This window comes from Aethina tumida, chromosome 1, assembly GCF_024364675.1.
Source record: "Aethina tumida isolate Nest 87 chromosome 1, icAetTumi1.1, whole genome shotgun sequence".
NCBI classification, from domain to species: Eukaryota; Metazoa; Arthropoda; class Insecta; order Coleoptera; family Nitidulidae; genus Aethina; species Aethina tumida.
The window spans coordinates 54,663,809-54,690,840 of record NC_065435.1 but is presented as its reverse complement, the minus strand read 5'-3'; the positions used below and the strand labels follow the sequence as shown (position 1 = coordinate 54,690,840).

Below are 27,032 nucleotides of genomic sequence, written 5' to 3'. Positions count from 1 at the left end.
AATTGCAAAAGTCGGCACCGTTATTAAACGTGGAGGAGACATTGATGGATTTTAAACTGGTTAAATTGTTTGTGGTGTTAAGGTAAAAGTTTAATGCTTAAATGTCTTGCTTCTAGGAACTAGAGCTACGTAATTTTGTTATAAATATGAATGATTGTTTACAAAAAAAAATAATTTTCCATTAAAATGCATTTAAATTTTACAAAATAAATGGTCATGGACATAAGTATGGAATAATATCATACAAAAGAAATAAGTTTCAAATAAATTTGGAAATATTTGGTAGCATAACCATTTGTTTAATAACTTCTCGACTGTTCATCCAGTTGACAAGATTGCGACATTGTATTGTATAAGAGTCACAAATATTCTTTGTTGGTGATATATTTTGTCGGATTTTTAATTCCAGTGGCTGCGATAGATGTTCAATTGGATTTAAGTTCGAATTCTGTGAGGGCAAAACATTCACCATTCGATCCAAAAACTAATCTTTTACAAGTCTGGATGTGTATTTTGGATCTACTATACTCCCAAATAACCCAACTTCACGTAATCGACGACTCATAGTTCGATTAGAAACATCTGCACCTAAATTTTGGGATATTTCGTGATTAATTTGACCAGATCATTTTATTGGATTCTTGCCGACATCCGTCCAATACGCTTTTCGACATTTGGATTGGGTTTTCGAGGTGTTTGGTGTTTTTACATTATTGAAATTCTTGGAATTTCCTCTTTGTATATTATAATTGTTGAAAAATAATTATTAAAACCATAACAAAATGATACTTCATTTAACAGATAATATATTAAAGTGCCACACATATTAAATATATATCTCTACATCGTAAAATTCAACTAAATTTCATCCCAAAAAATTTCATATTATAAAGAAAATTATTCTTCCATTGTTCTTTCCATTACTATTATTTAACAGGTCTCACCGGATTATTGAAACTTATATTATTCTAATTTTGTTTTTTCTTAGTTTTTCTCAAAATATGTTTTATTAAATTATAAAAATTAGTGAATATTCGAAAATTTAAAGATTTTATTATATTATTTATTGAATATATCCCGATTATTTTCTGAAGGACAGAAATAATTGAAAATTGTCAATTAAAATGGTACTAAAAGTGACAAATTTCTGGGACATTCGACAATTTTAAATTTCATCTCAAAAAAGTTCTTTTTATGAAGAAAATTATTCTTCCATTCTTCTTCTCATTACCATTAATTAACAGGCCTCATCGAATTGTTGAATTATTATTGAATATTACTCTAGTTTAATTTAATGCTTGTTCTTAGTTTTTGTCAAAAAATGGTTTATTAAATTATAAACATTTGAGAAATATTCGATAATTTAAAGATTCTATTATATTATTTATTGAATATATGTTGATTATCTCCTGAGAGACTGAGAAAAATTGAAAATGATCAGTTAAAGTGGTATCAAAAGTTATAAATTTCTGAGATATTTGACAATATCAAATTTTATCAAAATATTTATCGATTCAATCTCAATTATTTAATAAAAAATAAGCCATCACAAAGTACTTCTACGTAAGAATCGGTGTATATAAATAACGAAATAAAAGAAAAGCCAAGAGTACGAAAATCGTGCAGATGCAAACAAGTGAATAAGAGAGCAGATGAGTGGAAGAGCACGAGCGAGTGGTGTAAAGAGCAGATACGGCGGTGCACGGGAACGTTCAAATGCGGAGTGACCCTCGGCCGGCGTCGAACAAGTTGAAATGCCGCCTCGATTGGCAGGAAGACCGCGAACGCGAACGTAGTGGAAATCCGCAAAGAGAAGAGCCACAGAGAGAGCCGGAGAGCCGGAGAGCTGGAGAGCCCTGAGAGATCCCGGTGAGCGGCCGTGCACGGAGCGCACGGAGTCGTCAGTCTGGTCGTCGGTGCGGTGTGGCGGTCGGTGGGTTTGCGTCATTCCGTTTCGCATTCGCTCCCCGGCACCGTCGGCATCGTTGGCTGCTGCCAAGCCCGCTTTCGCAGGCCAGAGCCCACCAGAAACACCTGGGTTTTTGCCGGCTTCGGGTCGCTGTTTTGTCGCCGGACAGGAATGTCCGCACGACCGCACCGCATCATTTAAATGCGGTCTGTTTCTATGGACAGTCCATACGATCTGGTGGTTGATCTATCGCGGCGATCGATAGTGTGCAGTGTGTTGTGACTTTGGTGGATTTAATTGCACTGTACTGTTTTTTTTATTATTTGCATTTTGTTTTTTTATCGTTTTTGGATTACTATTTCATACGCTTGGACTCAAGTAAGTCTGTTTACCTACTTGCAGTTTTACGGTTGCTTGTTTGGCATTTCCGATTCTTGTAGTAAATGGAAACGGTATGATGGCACGCTTGAATCAAATTGCATTTACCATATTATACGTACTCGTTTATTATATTTTATTAAATTTTTATTGTATTTTATAATTTCCAGATAGTTTAGAAATATTTTTATTTTGATTAAATTTTACAAAAGGATTCTTCATTTTAGTTTATGATAGAAAACAAGAAATTACAGCAGTACTTAGGTTTGGAATCCATTGAACATATCCAATTGTATTTATGAACTAATAATCATTTTAAATTTAATTTTTTTAATAGTGTATGTACAACTTGGGGGATTGTTTCTTGTGGTTCAGCAATTCCAAAAGTTGTTCATTAAAATTTAATAATTAAACCATAATTTATAAATTTTATGGATAAGATAATATATAATTTTCTGACAATTCTAAAATATTTTTATTTTCATAAACTTTTACAAAAACAAATTTTACAAAAATTTTGATTCAGAACAAATTAAAGAAGTTCAGTAGTATTTGCATACTGTAGTGACTCGATACGTAAAATTGGATTTATGAACTAATACTAAACGTGTCACTTTAAATCTTTCTGCTGGTGAATAACATAAAATTGATGATTTGAAACTAACAAGAATAATTGATGAATTGTTACTTTATTACTACATGTATCTAACTTCAAAATAAGTTTTGAAACAATAATATATGTGTTTTTCCTATTTTAGTAATTTCTAAAGTTGCTCATTTAATTTTCAATTAAATTATTATCAATAATTTTTATGGATTAGGTAAAATATAATTTGCTGACAATTTAAACATATTTTTATTTTACTAAGATTTTACACAAACATTTTTTATAAAAGTTTCTATGGAACAGCTGTATTTGGATACTGTAGTGATTGGATATATCCAATTGGATTTATGAACTAATAGTAAACGTGTCACTTTAAATCTTTCTGTCGGTGAATATCTTAAAATTGATTTGAAATTGACAAAAATATTTGATGAATTGTTACTTTATTAGTAGTTATTATAGGTATCTAACCTTATAAAAAATAAGTTTTGAAACAATAATTTTTGTGTTTTTCCTATTTTAGCAATTTTTAAACCTCATTTAAATTTCAATTTTGCTAAAGAAGTCCAGTAATATTTGAGTATTTTAGTGATTACTTTAAATGTTTTCGCTGAGTATAACAAAACTGATTTCAAATTAATAAAAATATTTGAGGCATTATTACTCTATTACTACACATATCCAACTTTATAAAAAAAGTTTAAATTTAAGTTATTATTTTGTGGATTAAGTAACATAATATTCTGACGATTAAAAAATATTTTTATATTCATACAATTTTACAAAAATATTTAGATCATTACATAAAACAGAAAAAATTAAAAAGGACAGTTTCCTTTTAAATTAAATATGTCTGCCTGTGTACTGTATATTTTGAAAAAATAATTTAAGTGCTTCTTATAGTTCAGAAACTGTTGGTTTAAATTAAAATTAAATAGAAATTGACAAAATTTATGTATTAAGAAATTTTTTGTAATTTGTGTAATTTTACACACATTTTATTTTATTTTGTTAAGAAAAAAATAGGTACAACCGTATTTGGATAATGGTTCCTTTGGATACATCCAATTCGATTTGTGAAAACCTTTTAATTTAAATTCACTATTTCTGTCTATGTAAAATTTAAAATTGAATTGAAATTAGCAGAACAATATTTGAGACATTGTTACTCACTATAGATATCATTTGAAAAGTTGCTTTAAAATCCAATTAAATTATAATTAAATTAACCTTTATTGAGTTCGCTAATAAATCTCTTAGTTTTATTAATTTACAGTTTAATTAATATGTTAGAAATTCTATTAAAATATGTTTATGTTATATAGCTAATAACACATTTTTTACACATTTTAATTATTCTATATATACATCAGTATAAAAAGTATTGTAAGTAAAGTATATTTACTATTATATCTCAAAGAGAACAACTTCTTCTAGTCATAAAAGAAGACATATATCTACAGAAAAACTATTATCCTGTAATTTTTACCGCTTATATATTATCATTATTTAAAAACTTTTAGTGTTAATTATTTATAAAATTTAAAACAAATTTTGTATTTCACTAATTTATTAGACTTCGTCATGTAAATTTTAAATGTAATTTATTATATTTTAATAATTTTATTTGAAATAATAAAACGTTTATTTTGTTTATTTGTAACAGTTTATTCATATTTATTCTTTGTTATTACACATTTTTTAATAAAATTAGTAGTTACGATTTATTAATATTAAAGACAATTTCGATGACACAACAGATGTAATGTTAATTGTTATTTATATTTATGTACAATATTTTCACATTAATATATATCTAAAATTAAATCAACATTAATTAAAACTGTTATTTGTTAATTATTTTTTTGGAATTTATTTACAATTTTATTTGATTGTCCAACAAAAAATATGGTAAATTATTCGTGGCAACTTCAGTAGAACAAAATAAAATAAAACCAAGTCGATAAAAAATCACCGAAGGTTACAACCAAAAGCTATAAGTTAACACCCGATTATAAAAATTTCCCTTGGAATAGCGACCAAACACATTGTAAACCGTGTAAAAAGAAATTAATCAACATCATTCATGCGTTAGCATCCGTCAAGAAACAGATTTTCTTTGTGCAAAAATAATATAAAAAAAATACACGTATACTTGGTTTTTCTGCGTCCTTCACACTTATGACTAAGTAGAATCTTATTTAAATCCATTGCAAAACTACTTTATTTATACAAATACGTGTGACCTTCCAATAGTTTGCATTGTTTTTTTTTTTTTTTCTTATCCAATTTTAATTTAGTTGCTGGGAACTTGAATTAAATAAATTCGAAATTACAAAACGTAAACCAACCAGACGTTCCCATCCGTCGAGATTTATTAATTACGAGATTTCCTAACAGCAATTCTGGTTGTGCGTAGTTAACCATATCACAATATAGAAAAATGGCGCAACCCAATGCTCTAAATTGCATGTTTCTACCGTACAAACGTCAATTTTACGCTGAACTGATTTACATTCAGCTGTGTACAGTTACCGGTAAGAATCATTAGGCTGTCTCCTCGAATGAAAACTGTACGGTATTTCGAGTAAGCTTTTCCGTAAACAGCATTTTCGATTAGAAATCCTGGACCGTTGTTGTTGTTGCTGCATCGTCGATAACAAATTCGTCGGACAATTTCGCGTCCATTATCTTATGAATCACAACGCAATGACTCGGCCACACCTCCGAAAAAAAAGTTTTTTTTATTAATAAATGTTTCCAGAGAAATGAAGACGCGGTGCTCATTCGCGAAATTCAATTAGCCGTGCCGTATCGTTACGTTGACTTCCATATCTGAAGATGAAGATCTTTAAGAAAGAAAGAAAAAAATGCAACAATTGTAGTTTTCCCTCCGCATTTTCTACACAGTAATCTGATTTTAATTATCAACAGTTATCTTAGCCAGTTTATTAGCTACATCGTTTTATTGTAGTTATTATCGTCAATTGTAAGAGCGTTCCTTATTCGTTGTTGCTCTCATTGTTTCGATTTCCTTTTTTCACTGCTTATTATTGTTGCTTCTTTCTAGGTGGTCTCGTAAATGTACAAATTAATAAGGCATTGTGATGTTATGTAAGAAACGGGAAACTTCTATGTAACTGATCTAGGATAGGTTAGCAAGACCACTTACGGGTATTGTTAAATATCAATTTGTAGTGGAGTCACATGAATGAAATCTTTCTTGTCGTCTATTTAATACGCTGTACGTATTTTCACATGCGAATATGACAGAAAAATGTTAAAAATCGCATTTTCCAGTCGAATGTGCACAGGTTCGTTCTCTTATCAGCTGTTGATGTCTCCGTTTGAAATTGACTAAACTGAAACGTTTTTAAGTTTATAATAAATATATTTCTTTTATTTAAGAATAATTTGAAATATTTGATAGTTTTTAATTATTTTTTTTAAATATTTTTTGACATTAAGTCTTGACACCCTCAGAAACATTTTACTGCTTACAATATTTTACCATGCCCAATTTCAAACAAGAACAATATTAAAAATTTTAATTAAAAAATTTCAAATCAAATTTAAGTAGGTCCACTTATCAACTATTGATGTCTCTATTTAAATTTAAAAAATTGTTATTACAATTGAGCAAACGTTTTTAATTTTCAGATGATTTCAAGTTGTTGTTATAGTCTCCTTTCAATCTTGCATACTTGAATAATTTGAAGTAGGTTACTTCTTAATCTTATAATGCATGAAATTAAAATTTTAATTCCTAAAAGTTAATAAAAAATGTCGAAATGTTATGCAATATTCGTTATATTTTGTAAATTAACTTCATAAATTCAGGAACATTTCTTTGCTTCGGGCTGTATTTTGAAAAAAATAATTTTCCAATATTTTAAACTTAATTTAACAGACGAATGTAGAGGAAAACATTTAACTAATATATTTTAAATATTAGTCCAATTCAAATTAAGTACGTTCGCCTGCTTATCGAATGTTGATGTTTCCATTTGAATTGAAAATTTTGACTTTACAACAAGTATTTTTTGCCAAGTATTATTATAATAAATAAAAAAATAAAAACATGATTTCTTGTGCTAAATTGAAATATTTTTAATTTTACCACAAATATTTAGTCAAATATTATACAACATATAATTTTTCTTATTTTAACTAAAAGAAAATAACTCATTCAATTTCAACTTAATTTAAAATTAATAATGGTAAAATCAAATTTTTAGATCATTGTAATTTTTTTTAATAAAAATTAATTTAAAAAGTCAAAATATTATCAATCTTCAACATAATATGTAAGACCTAAAAATCATATTTTATATTTTAAATTTCAACCTAATTTATGTATTCTTATCAACTGTTGACGTAAATTAATACGTTTTTAATTTTACAACATTCACTATTATTACAATATCATTATTTAAATTTTTGTTAGTTTTATGAACCTTCATTAAACCTTAATTTAATAGAATATTAAAAAGTTACATTTTTCAAAATTTTCATTTAAACCTGTTTATAATCACAGATTACATAAAATAATTAAATTACCTTATCAATAAAATTATATACATTCTAAAATGAACGTAAAATTAATTATTATTATTAAATTAAGTAATTTATTTAAATTTTTATCACGGTGTCGGATTATATAAAATAATTAAACTTTCAGAATGATTTGAAATAGGAAAATTAACGAATTTTTTAATAAGAGTTAATAAAAAAGTCTAAATACGATTGTAATATTCATTATAATATGTAAACTAACTAAATTTAAAAATGTTAAAGGCTGTCATAAACATTTTACTGCTTACAGTTGACCAATATTTCAAAAGGTCTGTTTTTCCATACTCTCTCAATATTCTAATGTTATTTTCACGTATAAATACGGAAGATACTAGAAGTGATATTTTAAATTTAAGTAGGGTTCGTCTTCTGATCGGCTGTTGGTGTCTCCATTTAAATTTAATGTTTTTAATTTTACAACAAACATTTTTTATCGTTTGATATTTTTTCCTTATTTTAATTCATTTCGATCACTAATTAAGAAAACAACACAAGTCACTCATTTTTTTTAGTTTTAATCAGTTTATCAGGCGATTGAATTATTTTCAAAAGTCTCAACGTCAAAGAATCAAACTTCTAGATAACTTCAATGATTCGAAATAGGAATTAAGAAATTTTTTTAACGGAAATAATGGTTTACAACATACTGAAATTACTTTCTATTGCCTGACGTTTGATTAAAATCTTTAATATCTAAAAATAAAACCGTACGTTTAAATTAATGATAATAATTACACATAATAATTAATATGCACATTAACCTAGTACACTAAATTAATATTGCGCTTAAAATAAACGATCTAAGAAATATAAAATTGTTGTTTGGTGTGTACACGCGATGAGAAACGGGGTTTTTATGGAACTGTGCTAGTAGCTGATAATGGTCGTGATTGGCATTAACATTCACTCGGTAAACAAATATATGTGTGTTGGTAAATGTGTGTACTTCCATTTTCCTTTGTGACAAACAAAAGTGCTTGTAGAATCAGGGACGGATTATTGAATAGGTAATGGACTCACGTAGGCATTGTGGACGTGTAAATTTTTCGATGTTCCCCGATAAGTGTGTCACTTCGGACAGGAATACAGTGTTCGCGCACAACACCTGGTCAACTCATCCGTGCCATATGCATTTGATAATTAAAATTTCGACGGTGCCGTTTTACCGTGCCGTCGCAACATCGAATCCGTTCTTCGGTTCGCTGACGAAAAGACTAATCTATTTAATTTTTTCTTTCGTTATTTTTTTCCAGCCTTTCAGGTGGGCACAAGTCATTGTCCTTCTTAGCATATCATTTGTATCAGTAGGCCGTGTTACACGTCCTTAATCTTGTCACAAAAAATAATTTGTCAAATTTATAAATTTGCAAGTCAAGGCCGCGAGCCGAAAGTGTTTTTGAACCCTGGGAATGTATGCACGTATGCGGAATATTTTTATTTTTATGTGGGGAATTTTAATACGACTAATTTCGTCGATTGGAAAATGGTTTAATAGTGTGCGGTGATTAATTTGAATACTTACCGTGTAAAATTTGAGTTGAATTAATTTACGTGTTTAATTCCATTTTAAAATGCGATTATTATTTTTCAGCATACAGAAACAAACGCTGCTGACGTTCTTAATGAAATTAGAGTTTCTTGTTAATTGTGAGTAAACATTAATTTAGAATATATTAACTTAACTTAATCGGTTTGGCGATTTACATAAAATTAACATACTTATCTCTCAAATACATTGAAATTTATTTATATAATAAGTGTCACCAAGAACATTCAGAAGCACATTAGTAAAAACACACTGACAAAAAATCGATTTACATAGACCAGTTCCATGTTTCAGTGACATAGTATTTCATTTTTCTTTAATAAATTGGTTCAGTTTTATTAATTATCGAATTAAGTTTGCCTTTATTTTTAGCCAGTCATTTTTTATTCCATTAATTGAAAATTTCGGCAACAAAATGTTACATAGATAATCGGAGAATTAATATAAAATATTAAATTATTTTTTCAATGAAATTATATTATTTCTAAAAATATGAACGTAAAATTAAGTCATAAATTCCCCAGTAGTACTGATAAAAAATCGTGTACAACACTAAACCATCAATAGTGTCATTTAAATTCGTAAATTAAATTTCACATCCTACTGAGGAACAGGTTACGTAACGGGTGATAAATTAGACGTTTTAGTCGCCAAATTAAATTTCTGACATATTAGGATTTATATGTGTGGATTTCGTAAAGTAGTTTGTAATTTTTGCATATTCGGCATAGAATTAAAGGTCATGCATTCTTTCGCTCGTGGACACATTAATTATCCGACTTTTAAATCAATTTACATAAAAAATTGCCAGAATTGGTGAAAGTGTTGTTTGGTTAATTGCAAGTGTGTTTTCTTGTAAAATTATGAATCACCGTCCGGACAAATTAAATGTATTAATTCTGTGAACTTGGATTACTTAGTTATTTCAACGATTTATTGAAAAAACATAAAAGGTTACATAAAATTGTGTTAGTTTTAATCATTTTATGAACTTCTTTAAATTTAAACATGGTTCATAATTGTAACTAAAAATTTGTTATACTTTTCAATTCTCAAATTTGGATTATATAATATAATCATACTTTTAGTTTATTTCACTGACTTTAAATAGACTACTTCTTAATAATGCGTAACATTTAAAATAAAATTTAATCAATAAGTATTAATAAAAAATTCGATTCATGAAAATTCTTACATTCTACGGAAAATATCTAAAAGTTATATTTGAAATGTTAGTACTCGTTAATCTAGGGTAGGTTCGTTTCTTATCGACTGTTGATGTCTCCGTTTAAATTTAAAGTTTTTAATATTATTTAAAATATTTTTTGTTAGATATCATTATGATTAAAAAGATTTGATACCTTTTCTTATTTGCAGACCTTGTGTCATGTAAATTCCGAGAATTCAACAATTATTTTAGAAAAAAAGACTTAAATCTTTTTTAACTTTAATCATTATATGAGCTGACTTTATATTTCAACTTAATTTATAACAAAAACTAAAAAGCTTTTTAGTATACTTTATACTTTTCAATCCTCATTTTCAAAATCTGATCTTAAATCCGTTTGGTTTTATCTCAAAGAGATTGTATTGATGATATGATTGATAATTGTACTTTTAGTTCCCTTCTAGGGAGTAGATTACTTTTTAAATTAACAATGCGTAAAATTAAAATTTAATTAACAAGATTTAACAAAAATATTGAAATATTTTTACTTATTTATTATAATTTGTGCACTAATTAATCTTTTCAATTTTATAGACACTCAGAAATATTTTGTTGTTTTCAATTAGATCAGTTTCGACAATTATTTCTTGTTAATTAATACAATTAATGCAATTAAAATATTTTTTCTTATTTTCGAATGTTAAGATATGTATATTTTCAGAATTCAACGATGATTTAGATAAATTAAGACACAATTTTGTTAATTTCGATCATCTTATGAATCTTCTTCAAATTTCAACCTAACTTATAACAAAAACAAATGTTTTAAATCCCCCAAATCTGTTTGATTTTACCTCAGTGTTGGATTATATAATATAATCATTGTTTTAACTCACTTCAATGACTTTGAAGTAGGTTACTTCTTAATTTTATTAAAAAAAATAAAATTTTAATTAATGAGAGTTAATAAAAAATGTCATAAAATTATGCAATATTTATTATAATTTGTAAACTAACTAAACTCTTGATCTTTACAGTCTCAGTAATATTTTACTGCTTTCAATTAGACAATTACAACATTCTAATCGTATTTTCTTGTGTGAACATAAAATAAAATATCCAAAAGTCATATTTTAAATAATCTAGCCCAAGTTACTGAGGTTCGTATTCTTATCGACTGTTGATGTCTCTGAATAAATTACCACTTTTTTTTAATTTTACAGGTATATTTTGATGAATTCAATGATTTAATAAGAAAACTAAACAAGTCATATAACATTTTAATAGTTTGAATAATTTGATGAGCTCATTTTCAATTTATTTTCAAAATTTGATGTTTTGTTTTATCTTAATCTTGAGTTATATAAAATAATCATCAATAATGATTTAAAATAGCAAAAGTAATAAATTTTATGTATATATAACTAACAAAAATCTTAAATTTTTTAGATTCTCATAAACATATCTCTGTTTTCATTTAGAGCAATATTTAAAAATATCAAACTTTTATATTCTCCCAACATTCTATTCAAATTATTTTCACATACAAATATAGAAGAACATATCTAAAACCCATACTAGTATTCCACCAGAATTTAAGTAGAATCGTAAACGGACTACAAATATTTTTTCCCAAATATTATAATTAAATACTTTGGGTTATGTAAGCTCTCAGAAGAATTTAAAAACTATTTAAGAAAACAAATTACTTAAAATGTATTTAGTTTTATTCATATATCAATTTAATTTATAAAAATAACTAAAAAGATGTAATACAATTTGGAAATTTGAAGTGCGTTTTCATGAAAAAATATAAATCGCCGACCAAACGAATTAAAATGTTTTAATTAGTTCTGCGAATTTAGAGTATTTATATTACTTTAACCGAAACGTTTACGGTTTCATTGGATCTTGACTTTCGTCACGAATCGTATATCGAAACAAATTATTTAATTTCGCATCGATAATCGATTGAATAATTAATTCCGGAATTAAACGATTAATCTGTTGCGTAACACATCGTAAATCCGCAAAAACCGACCGAATTTCTAAAATAATCCCGATAATTTATATTTATGTGGCCGATGAAAGTTATCAAATTATAATATACATAACTCTATCGTTTTTGATTTATCGGGCGCGTCTTGTAGAAAAAAATTGACTGCGATGTTCCCCGTCGACGAACTAAAAATACTTTCCCTTTTCAACAACAACAAAATTTCCTTTCTCGATCGTATGACTTAATTGTGTACTCGTACTCTCATTATAGTAAATTATGAATAAAAAGTGACCTTTCTTCATTCTTTGCATTGCTGGAAAATTAGGAAGTGAAATTAAGACCATGTTTTATTATATCTTCTTGTTAACATCTTTTGTTATGCTATATGTAATTACAGTGTTAGAACATGAGACACTTTCTTCTCGAATTAAGATCTTAATTTTATGGCGAACAATGGTTAATTTTTGAGAGGAGAGATTTTCGTATTATTAAAATTTACGCACAATCAACGTTTTAAGGTTACAACTGTTACGAACATTATGAATGCAACATTTTGTTAAAATTGTATAACATAACTAGTTGTGTGACGTACAGCATTTTTTTCCAATCAAAAGTTAATAATAAATAATTGGTAGCAATTATAAAGTACATTATCATATATTTAAATACAGCCGAAAATGGAAACGGTCCAGAACCAATCTAGTTAATGGTTATTTTGACAATATCTCATTTAAAAATATAATAATGCAAAAAAAAAAACAGATACATCATCATTATTATAATAATATTGATATATTTTGAATAAATAAACACTATATATGAATAATTTACTTTCAATAATACATAAATCGAGTACCTATAATTTGTGTCTCACCTTGATACACATATTAATATTGATATGCCTTTTATAATGCGAGTATGAATGGATTTGTCAGGTTTGTTTTTTAATAGTATTCATGTTTCTAGTATTTCCAGACTGTATTAGAGCATTCACGTGTCATACAAAAGCTTTTAATGGATTATTTTATATCCGGGATCACGTTACAAATGAATCTTTAATTGTGCGAGCAAACTGTTTATATATCATTTAATGTCAAATTGCGAACATGACACTATAAAAGTAGATTTGTGTGTTTTTTATCCTGTTGATTCCATTATTATTACAATAGTGTCAATAAATTATTTCAAAAAATATTACTATCATAATAAATTATTGTAAAACAAATGTTATACTAATATTAAACAAAGTTCATATTCGAAAAACTTAAAATACAAGCCCACACTAAATAATTTATGGTCGTAAATATATTTTCAGAATACGAGTATACGATGTGGAACAGGCAAATGGAATGTACTGTTTTAATTATTGAGTATTTTTATACAAAAAATCCAAAATGTCAATTTTAGATGAAATGAAGAAATCTCACTGGAATAGTTGCAACTCCCAAAATTTTAAATTGGAATTGGAGGCTTGTAACACATTCTTTAATTAATTTTTGCACTAAATTGGAAAACAATAAGATTTTTAAATAAAGAATGTTGATGTATCACAAGTCTCCATTTTCTATAAAAATGTTGATGATTGTAACTGCCATTCAGTTCATATTCTAAAATTGAAGCGGGATTTTAATCCATTTGTCTGTTCCACACAACATCAATTTAATTGAAATACAAATTAAGTACTTTTATAATCCATCTTTAATAGCTGTCATTAAATGTAAAATTTAGCATTGTGCACATGTATGAAAAATTCTTCGCCAATTTCATAGCTATAAACCGGATTAACCTTGATTCAGTTAAACATGGATTTATTATTTGCCACATTTTAAGATTCTTCAGTCGTCCCGGCTTTAATAAAAATGTCCGTTAAAAACCCAGATAAATCATGCAATGCACATCTAATTACATATGAATCTTGTTTCAGGTAAGTCGTCGACGGATATGCATTCGTAGTAATTGGTAAGGCATTCCATCTAATTACCTATTAAAACGTAACATGTAACAAATATATCAAAATTAAAATCTACAACTGTTGCAACCATCTGCCGACCAACCGTAACTGTTCTTGTTACCAAATTCGTAACTGATAAGCCATAAATCTGAGATTATTAATAAGCAGTTTAAAAATTGTAATTTCTTAATGAATGCCTCCCATTAAGCTTCCTGAGAACAAATGTTCCACAAAAATGAACACAGGAGACTAGATTGTAGGCTAATGTTATAAAATTATACAGTTACTTTATAGATTCATCGATATCAAATCGAAAACGGCTACCTGAGGCACATAAATAAATTGTCATTTAGTTTTTAATGAATGTCAATATTGAATCTCAATTTAAAATTAATAGGCATAATAAATATTTTATGTTGCCATGTAATATGTTTATTATATGTAGTTTTATTTTTTTAATGGAAAACCATAAAATAATTCAATAAAATTGTATTGGAAAAAAATTTAATAATTATAAAGATTTACTCTTATATATACATATATATATTTTTATAGTTAACATCATGAATGTTATTATTATTTTTACAATTTATATATTTTAAATGTATTCGTTTTTTTATTAGTTAAAAATTCATCATTAAATGGGTGATCATAAAGTATTGTTATTCATAGTAATTCAATTACGTTGTGTATAAATAATAATGTTTATTCATTATAACGTAATTTTCTATTTGTAAAAATCCTACTAAAATACATTTAAATTAAATTATGTAATAACACGTAAAAGGAAATGTTATGTTATCTTTTATTAAATTACAAGTACATTATTGGCGATGAAACAATAAAAATTATATTTTAATCGATAATTTACTATTTTCATTACACATTTAGTACGTAACTTCTATCGATGATAGACATTTATTTTAAGCGAAAACTATTACTTATTTATTGTTAATAATTATTAATTAAACATATAAAATCGTTCTTCTATAAATCTCAGCAATAATACAATAACTTTGCAACGTAATATTAAATTTATTCTGTGTTTTTTTGGAATAAAACCACTCTATTTAATTTCTACTATACATTAAAGGGGGGAAAATAACAAATTGATCGCCATTAATAACAAGAAAGAGATCTTCCCCGTAGCACAGCGTTTTCAATTGGAGACGTTCCGTTGTGAATACGACAACAGTAAGTCGCATTTAAAATTGCAATAAGCAAACAGATCTGGCCGACGCTTTGTAATATATTTGATATGTGGTGAATAATTGACTTGTTCCCTTTGAAATTACATAAAGGTATTAATACACGTTCGCATATTATAAAAGCGACTGGGCAAATGATGTGGGTGGATGTTGCCATACGCCGTTGCGGAAATGTTTGCATTTCTTCCCCGTCTTTCGCCGTATGGATTGGATTGTCAGGTTGGAAATTATCTGTGAGAAAAATCGGGTTTAAGTAGAAATTGTATTCGTGTTTTATGCAACGTTCCTCCTTAAATACCGGCTAACGGCTTTTGTGAGTTAATAGATCGACTAGATTTATTATTCGACGTACTAAATATCTCCGAGACTTTACCTGCGAGAACAATCCGAAGGTACTCGCAGTCGTAGTTGTGTATAGCTCGTGGCTATGGTTGTTACACTCGGCAGCTGCTTTTTGACACACGCAACCTTGATGTTTAACGATTATTTGAAATATAGAAATTCAAAGTATTTAACGGTGTTGCCGTAAACGTTCCCCGTATTTCGTTCAGCAAATTCAATTTGCTGTCCGACAGCCGACAACAACACTGCGATCTCACCTTGATCGAACTAAGAAAAAATCATCGAATAAGCATCGGAACAGAAACGAAAACCGTCGACAAAGAAAATCTTCGTTGATGGAAAATTGTGACGCTGCTATTGGAGTAATTTTGCAATTAGGAAGTAATGAGCATAACCATAAATATTAATGAATTTAAATCCTATTTGATTTCGAATGTCCACGCAATATCTATAAATGCCCGCAGTGACATGCATAAAACCCCCGTACGCCAGAACATAAAACCCGGCCGAATGGCCTAGGCTATGTTTACATTAACATTTTCATCTTGGCCACGTATAAGGTAATCGAGTACGTGGGCAATGTTAATCAATTACTTTATTCGGGTTTAATTTGGTGATGAAGAAACTCTACTGTTTCGTCGTATTATATGGTTTCTATGAATAGAAATAATCCGAATATGAAAATTAAATCATGGTTTTGTTAATTAAACTGTTTCTATTCGAATAACTCTCAAAGTTTAAAAAATGCCACTCTGTATAAGTATATCGAGTTGACTTTATATATTTTTCTAAGTTGACAATTGATGGTGCATTTAAGAGATTTATTTTTTATCTCAAAATATGCTACTGGTAACCATAAAAAATCAATTATGAGAATCACATAAAATTAAATTATTTAATATTTGATCATTAAAAATTATTCAAAATGTAAATATACAAAGCAAAAGTTCAGAGAAACGTAGATCCGTTCATGCCTTATTTTTGACAGATTCTTTTGAAATCTTAAAGCTCATTAAATAGAACTCTGAATAAATATATCAAGATGAGTTTTCCGTCTAATTAATCAATTAGAGGTGCAATTCAATACATTTTATTATTTATTTTAAAATATGGTGGTGATATCTATAATACATAAAAGGTTATGATAAAAATTATTTAATATTTGACCGTTAAAAACTATTTAAAATGTAAATGCAAAGGTAAAAGTTCAGAGAAACTGACAGATAAATGGAACTCTGTATGAAGATATCAAGACAAGTCAAAGGGGAATTTGGTACATTTAATTCTTAAAATATGATGGTAGAGATCGTATATTTGGTGTCCGGGTAGTTTCTTCTGATGCGCAATGGGTAAAGATAATTTTGGTTGAATTAGTTTTGTTCTTATATAATATAAAAAGAAAAAAATGTTGTTTAATTGTTTTATATTTATTATTATTGTACAAGAAATAAGAGTCTGCTTAAATAACTAATTTTATTAAAAAAAAACATGAAATATTATGTTGCGTTTTTTTTTAGTTTAGTTGGATGTAAGATTGTGAACGTTAAATTTTATTCTGTGCGTTAAATCTAAACCCTAAATAAATAAATAACTTTAATTAGTTTTCGCAGATAAATTATTACAGTCAATGTGTTTCTTCCAGTAATATTTTAGGAGTTAAAATAAATTTAAGATTATGGATGTTCAATTTCATTCGGTGTGAAAATGATGTAAAATAATGAAGCACTTATATGCGTGTACTTTTATGTCACATTTTATTACCAGCTGGAATGTTTCCTGAATTATGGGCAAATTTCGCAGGAATTCCAACGATTTCGTAATAAACACAGCAGGATGCGACGGCTAATCTAACATGTGATGTACACGTTCTAATAACATTATTAATTCCGTACAAAAACTTCATTTTATTTATTTATCAACGTAAAATTTTAAATGGAATATTTTAAACAGGCGAAATGGAACCATAAAAAATAAACAGTTATGGGAATCACTTAAAATTAAATATTTTAATATTTGGCCATTAAAATTTATTTAAAATGTAAATGCAAAGGCAAAAGTTCAAAGAAACGTAGATGTGACAGTTTCTTAAACTGTAAACTCCTAAAACTGTAACCATAATAAATATACCATATAAGTATATCAAGTTGAATTTAAATGACTAAAGTATCATAATTAGTAATTATGAATATTTTGTTTCTTTTTTGAAAATGATTTGGAAGGTTTCTTTGCTTTAGTTCCAAAAACATGAATTAAAAATTCCCGTCAGTATTCTAATTCCTAACATCGTAACGTAGAAAATTGTTACATGTGTTAATTTAATATAAAAATGGTAATGGCTCATAATGCGTCCTTTCTTCAATTATACATAATTTTATGTAATGAACAGTTTCAAGCGCAAGCGGCATTGTTTACAATTTACAATTAATTATACGCCCAAGGAAATCGTCACCACTTTCATTTTCACACAAGCCGCATCCGTCGTATGAGATAAATCAATTAACAGATTACGTATTTAAAAAAAAAACCGCCTGTGTACACATAAAAAGCGCATTAAAAGGAAATCGCTGTTTTCCTGAAGTAGTTCAGAAGAGACATCTTGTTTTACCGTGGGAGAAAGCTCGTTAGATTCGCTAGTTTTGGCGCGAAACCAGAAAGAAACCGTGTCGGGATTTTCCTTCGTCAATCCCATAAAATCTACTAAATCTGGCAGTTCCACAAAAAAAAAAAAAATAATTTCTTTGACATACGGGCGGGGCGGGTTGCGTGCGATCCCGTCACTTTCCACAACGGTTTAGCCCCATTATTAACCTTATTGATACGACGACGTAGCCGAAGAACGTATCTAGATTCCTTCAATTGGTCTCTCCACTCGATATATGTATATTCGTTTTATTTACAATCTAGATGAACTTGAGTTATCGCATAGGTGGATGCATTAGTTGAATTTCCGTTTGAGCTCATTTGGCTCGACCGATAACGGTATGTTCACACTAGCTCGGTAATCGGCAGCTGGATCTGGTTTAATTTCAATTCAATGTTGGGATTATGCATGAGACGTTCCTACATCTCATCGTTTATGCCATACCCACCCAATGCGTAATGCAACACCAATTACCATTTTATTAATTTCTCCTTATTGGTGTAATATCGGTACCTACGTGGACATGATGATTTTGTAATTCGAGAAGTGTTGATACTAATGGCGGTGTTGGTCCTTATATAGATGTAATGCGGTTCCAATGGTCGGCTTTAATCAGGGATAAATAATTAATAAATTGATCCAATTATTTACATATAAAGGGTGTCACTGAAAGGTATTTACAACGTTCCTCCAGATAAAACCGATTCAGCTTTACATCAAAGTTGTAATTTTATGATAATAAAAAAATTGTTATAAATGTTATGAAAACTGCGAAAAAACAAATTAAATGATCTTATTTCAATCAAAGTAATATATGAAACAATGATTAATATTAGCAATTTTCGTGTCACTATGAGAGTACTCAAGTCAAGAGTACCTTTTCTGTAGTAAACAATTTATCTAATCTGAATTGTATAAGTCATTTTTTTCATTATCTTTTTTTCTTCACAATCTTCATTGTTTGTCAATTCTAAGCATACCCCGAATTTTAGACTTCAAATCTCTTGTTTTGATATAACGGACTTATATTATCCCATAACACTCAATCAGAAGCTACATTTTACATAGCTAAGTGGTACCTCCTAAAGTACGTGTTAAGTAATTTTGGATCTCCATACCTGAAATTTACCTTAAAATACACAAAATATCTCATTGTTTATGCCATACTTACCCAATGTAACACCAATTACTATTTTATTATTTTTTTCATATTGGAGTAAAATCGGTACCCACGTGGACATGATGATTTTGTAATTCGAGAAGTATTGACGCTAGTGGCGGTGTTAATACCTATATAGATGTAATGCGGTTCCAATGGTCAGCTTAAATCAGGGATAAATAATGAATAAATTGATCCAATTACTCAAATATGAAGGATGTCGCTCAAAGGTCTCTACACCCGGCCGATTCAGCTTAAGTTGTAATTTTGTGATGAAAAATTCCGCTAAAGTTTGATATGATGATACAAAAAAAACTAATAAATACTCTTTCATCAAAGTTGTCGCCTTATGAAAACTAAAATAGCAATAGCCAAAAACAAATTAAATGGTCTCATTCTAATGAAAATTATATATAAAACAATGGTTAATATTAGCAATTTAGGTCTTACTATGAGAGTATTCAAGTCAATACTACCTTTTCTGTAGTAAACAATTTGTTTAATCTAGAAAATACCTTTTACATAGCCGAATCAACTTGTCATCAAATTTTGACTCATTATCCCGTGGTACCTTTTAAGGAACATGTTAAGTATCTTTGAACGGACCTCCTCACAAATTAACCAGATAAATAAGCCATCATCTGCAACGATTAATTTTTTTGTTCACTCAAAATTACTTTTAAAACACACAAAAACGGCAACATTCTAAATCCATCGATTTCGTCGACGTACCGATGCGAGAAACTGGATAATAAAACTGTACAGCCAACCGGACAATTATAACTGTACAAGTGCTGACAATACAACGAAGGAAAAATGTGACATCTCTTGCACAACAAACACAGTTTCGTGTTTCTATTTGCATAACAGAAAAACCGCATCAATTTACAAATCTGTTAATTGGAGAATCGTTTTTCAGTCCGTCGAGGATTGTCGTTAATTATTTAAATTTATTCTGTTATTAAATGAATCTTGAATTTTATCAAGATCGTTGTTACCGACGTATTAATTGGGTAAAATGAGTCAAATTAATATTATTTTGAATATTTACACTGTGGCCTGGCGTTTAATAGACCGATACTTGTAAATAGGTGTCTCACGATTTATGGATAATACACATTGGATACAGTTAGTTTTGTTGTTGTTAATATTATTGATGAGTTTCAGTGATGATTGGAAGATTAATGGTGGTTAATAACACATTAACATAACCTCTGTCAGTTGGGGTCGGATTGTTTATAGAGAACTATGAAAACTTTTAACAACAAGAAGCGGGAATAAGGCCATATATTAAACATATGTCGAATTACAATTGGATGTAAAAAGTGCCGTGTAAAATAATTTTATCATGAAGCTCAAAGTACAACGATTAGACGTACTGTAAAATTAATCTTGTTGTCGGAAATAATTACTGTAAGGCACAAACTTCATTAATTATAATTAACATGTCTTTTGAGTTTAAACACACAAATTACAATCATTATTACTGCAAATCGACCCAATAAACTATTAAATTTATGCTGTTTAGTTATTCTAAAAATTAATTAAAATATAAATTATTAATTCGTGTACCCGAGATCAATTGAGTGTGGTACCACGTGTTTCAAACCAACAAGTAACAGACATTTGCATATTTATTGTAATAGTACGTTTATCGTTCTAGTAAAATACCTATCGTTGAGGTTGTACTCCAAATAACCATTTAAAGTAATTGTCCTTTAAAGAAGTACATGTACCGTGGTTGGGAGCCGAACAATGATATTCTAATCCATTTTGAGTACTACAGAGGCAACAGTTATGCGATGATTATCAAAGACGGGTAATTATGTCCCCGGCAAAGGCTTTCGTAAGCGTACTAGCCGATATAGTAAAGTAGGGCACGAGCTGTACGCCAAGCATAACTAAGTACGATCGCAATGCCTGAATAACGGCTAACCCTTGGTTAACCTGAAGATAGATGTATATGTAAAATCATTTTTATCAATAAACTACTGTTACATTACATCCACTTATTGAGTGTGCATAATGCTCGTAAGTACCCGGCAAGACTGGTACCTTTCTTTATATGGAACTGAGACGAAACTGAAGAATTCATACGGGAAATACAACTTATTGCCGCGGCCGATGTACCATTCACACATATGGAAGTAAATTCATTATTTTTACGTATACCACAACGTTCTAGTAATTGGAATGTGTTGGTGATCTCTAAGAATGGCATACCTGCTCCCAATGTGTCCCCAACAACAATGAATGAGTTCGAAATAACAATCCTTTATTAAACCATGTATATATCGGGCGTGTTCTTTTTTTTGTTAATAGTAAAACGTTTTAATAACAATGTAACCAGATGGAGACCGTCTAATTAAGTAATCAAAATCGAATAAGATTTAGAGAGGAAGATATGCATCATTAATAAAACCAAAACATTGTGTGTAATTGAATTGGGAATGATATATGGTTTAATTACGGAGGCTGATTTATGAAGATCGTATAAATGCATAGTGCTTGGTACCGATGTAAGTTATTTTCTTTAAATATTTACTCAGCGACCTTGCGTCTTGCGTCTGCACGGACAACAGATAATTTTGTTATTAATAAAATGGTAATATATTACTGCATCTGAATTAAATTCAGTATTTACAAGACACGTGGTGCGAGGAACGTATATCGTCCATTTAATTGATGATATACTCTATGCTCCAGAGTCTTTGGAGCTATTTATGTATTTGTAATTAATAATTATTTTTTTAATACTATCAATACAATTTAAAGTATCAATTAAATTAGCTGTATTAAACTTTCATTTTTATTATGGAAATGTACTTAATTTTGAGTAAATTTCTTAATTTTACTTTGAATTTGTGTAGATCTAAAATATGTCGAGACAATTAATGATACATATTTTTATTTATATAAACTAATTATTGTGGCAAATCTTTTAACAATGAAAGGAACTGAAAATAGTTGTATGTATATTTAATTTAGACTGTACTAAACTAAACTTTATTTAATGATTGAAATTTCTATTAAATATCAAAAATAAATTTGTTCCAGTCAGTTATTTGTTAGTCGATTTCTTTCCACAGATATTGTAGTAGAGTTAATAAACCAAGGAAGTTCAAGAAAATTATTTTTTTTTTTATTTATTATTATTATTATTTTGAACATTACTATTATTATTTTAAACATGAGTTTAACTGAAGCAAACATTTACAAAATCTTCCTGCTATGTACTACTTGAAAATTAAATTAATAAGTGCTGCTATTGGACATGTTTCTAATACTCGAAATCACATAAACTAATTCCCGTTACATAAATATAAAATGCCAGCTATAAGAAATGGAGAAACAAATTTTAATAGTAAAATTTCCAGAAAGAAACTCATTATTGGCAAATTAAAAAAAGTGGAAAACTATCTTGAGTTTGGGGTCATCAAAAGAATTTATTCCCAAATATGCAAAGGTGATAGTAAAACATGAAAATGGATGTGTTATAATCTAATGTTTTATGTCTTCGCATGGTGTTGGCATAAATGACATTATGAACCAAATAGTATGGAAAACATTAGTTTACCATATGCTGAACAAAACTGATTTATTTTATGATAGTTTCCGCAAGATATGGTTAAACGATAATTTTGTTAATTGTATTGTATAACCTTAATGCAGTTCTCATCCTATTTCCATTGAAAACTGCGGAAGGTATTTAAAAGTAAAATTGGAATAGAAAAATGGATCTGTTAAGATCTGGTGTTTTATTTTTTCGCGTGATGTGTGTATAAATGTCATTATGGATCAAATAGTAATTAAATCTAGTATGAAAAACATTACGTTGCCATATGCTGAAGAAAACTTATTTATTTTATGGTAGTTTCTCAAGGCATGGTTAAATAATAATTTTGTTAAATGCATTGAGTGATCTTAATATACACACAACCAAACATATATGGAATCACATAGTATTCACACGAAATAATTATTTTTCATGGAAAAAACTTAGTCGGCAATAAAAAGCGAATGTAAATGAGTGGTAACATTCGTTCGTGGAGTGTCAATTTCACTGTTCCCATGTATAGTAGTAGTGAATTGGACTTACTTATTTTCACAAATTTTATTTAAAATGCCTTATAGAGAAGGGAAGAATTATTTCTCTGTCAAAACAAAGCAAAGGGAAAATTCATAAACGATAGGGGTTACCCGGGCGTAGTTTCGAAAACCTATTCGAGGATTCTAGAGTTGAGAACCCTAAAATATAGGCCCAGGACAAGTTCTGACCACAAAAGAAATTCTTTCCTATTTATGCAGGATAATGCTCTTCCACATACCGGCAAAACAGCCAAAAATTATATGAAAATGGAAGGTATAACCGAATTAGAGTGGACTTGTTGTAAGTATTAGAATGGGAAAATGTTCCCCAAAAATATATTGATAATTAAATAAAGCATGTCACGTCGAATTCGTGCTTGCATTGCAACTAGGGTTCGCAACACTGATTATTAGAATAGTCAAAACTTCTTATTTATTTTGCTTTATATAAAATTTGTTTTAATAATTTTGTCTATAGTTTGGTTAACAACTTTTTATTATAAAAATACTCTTTTTAATGAAACACCGATTCATGTAATTACTAGAAGATTCCGTATAAGCTTCAAAACCTGGACAGAGAGGTAAAAGTAAAATTGACTAATTATTTAATGAAGTTATATACTCAAGGAATTCTATTTCTAATGAGAAATATCATCATCTTATAGAGTCAACGGTCAGAAGAGCCATCATTAGCAAATAATCAAAGTGCAGGGGTTGGGGAATTTATTCCTAAATATGCAAAGGTCACAATAAAACATGAAAATGGATTTGTTATGATTTCGTGTGGTTATAAATAAGTTTGCCACAGTTGAATTTAAAAAATTCAGATAAAAGTGTGTAATAACTTGTCCCTGATGTTGACAAATCCCAGGTTGCAATAACAATAAAGTTAAAAGCGAACTTTAAAATTACTCATGAATTTTAAATGATATCCCATTAAAATCAGTAAAACAATAACACAACAATTTTTGAATAATAATGCTTTCATGCTAGAGTGAAATGATCTTCTTAATTACATATATATGTGAACATAAACTAAAATGAAAACTAAAATTGTTAGCCTCATTACAACAATACATAATATTAAAATTTAAATTTGTATTATGAAACTGTGCTTTTTTGTTCCCATTGCATTATTGCCTAATTAACAAATTAGTTACAGTATTATTTTCTAATTTATATATGTTCCTGTAGACGTGACTTCTTCATTGTTGAATTTTCTACACATCGGGTCAAGTAGGTGACTCTTCTTTAAAACTGTTAACATGTAGGTTAATCCTGAAGAGTTAACATTCGTACTAATGGTCAAATTTAAGTGCTTAAAAAATATGCCTAACAACAAGAATAAATTCATGATTGGAACAGGACATGGTGTCAGTCAAAACGATTATTCACACACCAAATAAATATAACTGTGTACGGTGATGTACAAGACACACGGCAACCGTGGTTACCATCTGAATTATTAACTTCTAATACATTTCACCGAGAAAAATAACAGTGTTTTTGAGCGCCAGTCCTAATTGAAATGATTACATAAGAGGACTAACAGTATTAATGATGTGTATTAAAAGGCCATTAATTTAATTAATGATGTTATTCTACTGTCACAGGTCTAAAAGATTTTCGAAGTCCGAGTCGATTTATTTTGATTATATCCATACGCACATCAGATTCCAGTAATTTGAACGGCACCATTCGTTCGAAATTCCTTCGAAACGTTCGTGATTTTTTTACGTCGAAAATAATTTTAACACGACTGGTTATTCAGATTTCTAAATACGTACGTAATTATTATTCACATTTAAATTTTGACTACGCACCGAGGTCGTCGGTTTAATTTTTTTTTTTTTTTCGCCCAATAACAAAGCAAAATTCGCAAATTGCTGGCGACGCGACATTAATAAAAAAAATTAATCAGTGCGTTCACCTCAAACATTTAACAATTGCCATGTGCATATAAGGAGTGAAAAACGGGTACCTTATTTTTGGAATAATTGAACTGTCAGTAAGTGGACACATCAAGCCGATATCGAAGGCGTACGCAAACTTTTATACTGCAATTAAATCCTTTTATTGGTGCGTGGGTTTTGGGCAATTCTACCTCGGTTCTTTAAATTGACTTTTAAACATTTTCGCAATTTATTTATTTTCAGACCCTAATGAAATAATAAACATAACATGGCGGTGTCGCAAGACCGCAACGAAAATCTGGCGACACGTCAAATTAATTCCGAGATTTGATCACGTTCCGGAAACTAATGGATTAAGCATAATAAACGCTAATTGTGCAGTCGTCGACGGCGACAATGATTCCCCAGAATTATTTTTACGAAAGTCTGACTCACGTCTGAGACGCTCATGAATAATTTTGCTAATTTTCGTCGAGTATAGTGCAAATTCATTCGTTCGTTGAAGGCTTCTCCTTCAATTTCGAAATCCGTTTTTATGTGTTACGTAAACAAAAATAGATTGATTTTTCATTGTTCATTGTATCATTTGTCATCTGGGACTTTCACTTCTGGTGCATAAACACTTAAACGTAATATTAAGTTGATTATGCCAATTTCTGCCGTAGCTTGTTTATTATTGCACAACGATCTAAAAGAATTACGAATAAAATGTACCGGATTGTGTACGTGCGAAGGAATTTATATGGTGTCATATCTGCTAATGTTTTTAAGAGATTCGAGGCTTAAACATATCGGATACAATCCAATAGACAGCGTTAAAGCTGATTTAAATTATACAAACAGTATTTGTGATTGCTTGTGATTAAAAACATGAAGTGTTAAACAGATGTTATAAAAAATTTGTCTTTGTATATATTTGCTAACTTCTTTCATCATAATTACAGTAGTGGTCATAATTGTAGCAATTTATTAAAATATATTAAAAATATGAGCTGTACTGCTTGAATTGTTTATTGTTTTTTCTGATATTGCTGTGTCTACTATGCAACTGTTCAATCTAATTTTAATTTCTTTAAAAAATGTGTACTTTTTATTTTTCAATAGACACAATTTTGGCAACTTTTTACGTTATTGTCTTTCATTGATGTCTGTGAATTTAAATTAAAATTATAATTCAGCACTACTAAGACCGAGAGAAACAAGAAGAGTTAGTTCACAGCTAAAGAAGTCAGTTGTTTTCCGTGTTATTAAAAGATTTAATTAATCATTAAAATCCGTCTTAAAAAAAAATTCAAGTTCCTATATTTAGGTCCAGCTCAATTCAGAAAAAATATATGTAACATTTTACAGGATAAGAATTTTGTAGTTTTTATAATACTGTGTAATAACAATAGTAAGTTAATATTATTTAAAAGTTCATTAAATAAAAGAGTTATGAGTAGAATATTTAATATTTTGATTGATGTATCATAATTTGATATATAATAGTGTTTACAAGAGTTGCAAATACATGATATAAGTAGATCTATAATTTATAAATACCTACC

General features: G+C 28.6%; 1 protein-coding gene across 2 annotated transcripts in view; it reads left to right on the top strand.

Annotated features, from left to right (window-relative positions):
• Window positions 1-2,007: 2,007 nt before the first annotated feature.
• The window catches only part of LOC109595579 (uncharacterized), a 55,498-nt gene continuing 30,473 nt past the window's right edge, over window positions 2,008-27,032 (top strand). Inside the window, exons 1-2 of one of the 2 annotated variants that reach the window (XM_049961391.1) lie at window positions 2,008-2,287; window positions 9,061-9,116. The gene's annotated coding sequence lies outside the window, so the exon portion shown is untranslated. The remainder of the gene's footprint in view (window positions 2,288-9,060; window positions 9,117-27,032) is intronic. The other variant, XM_020010965.2, reaches the window with a different exon arrangement.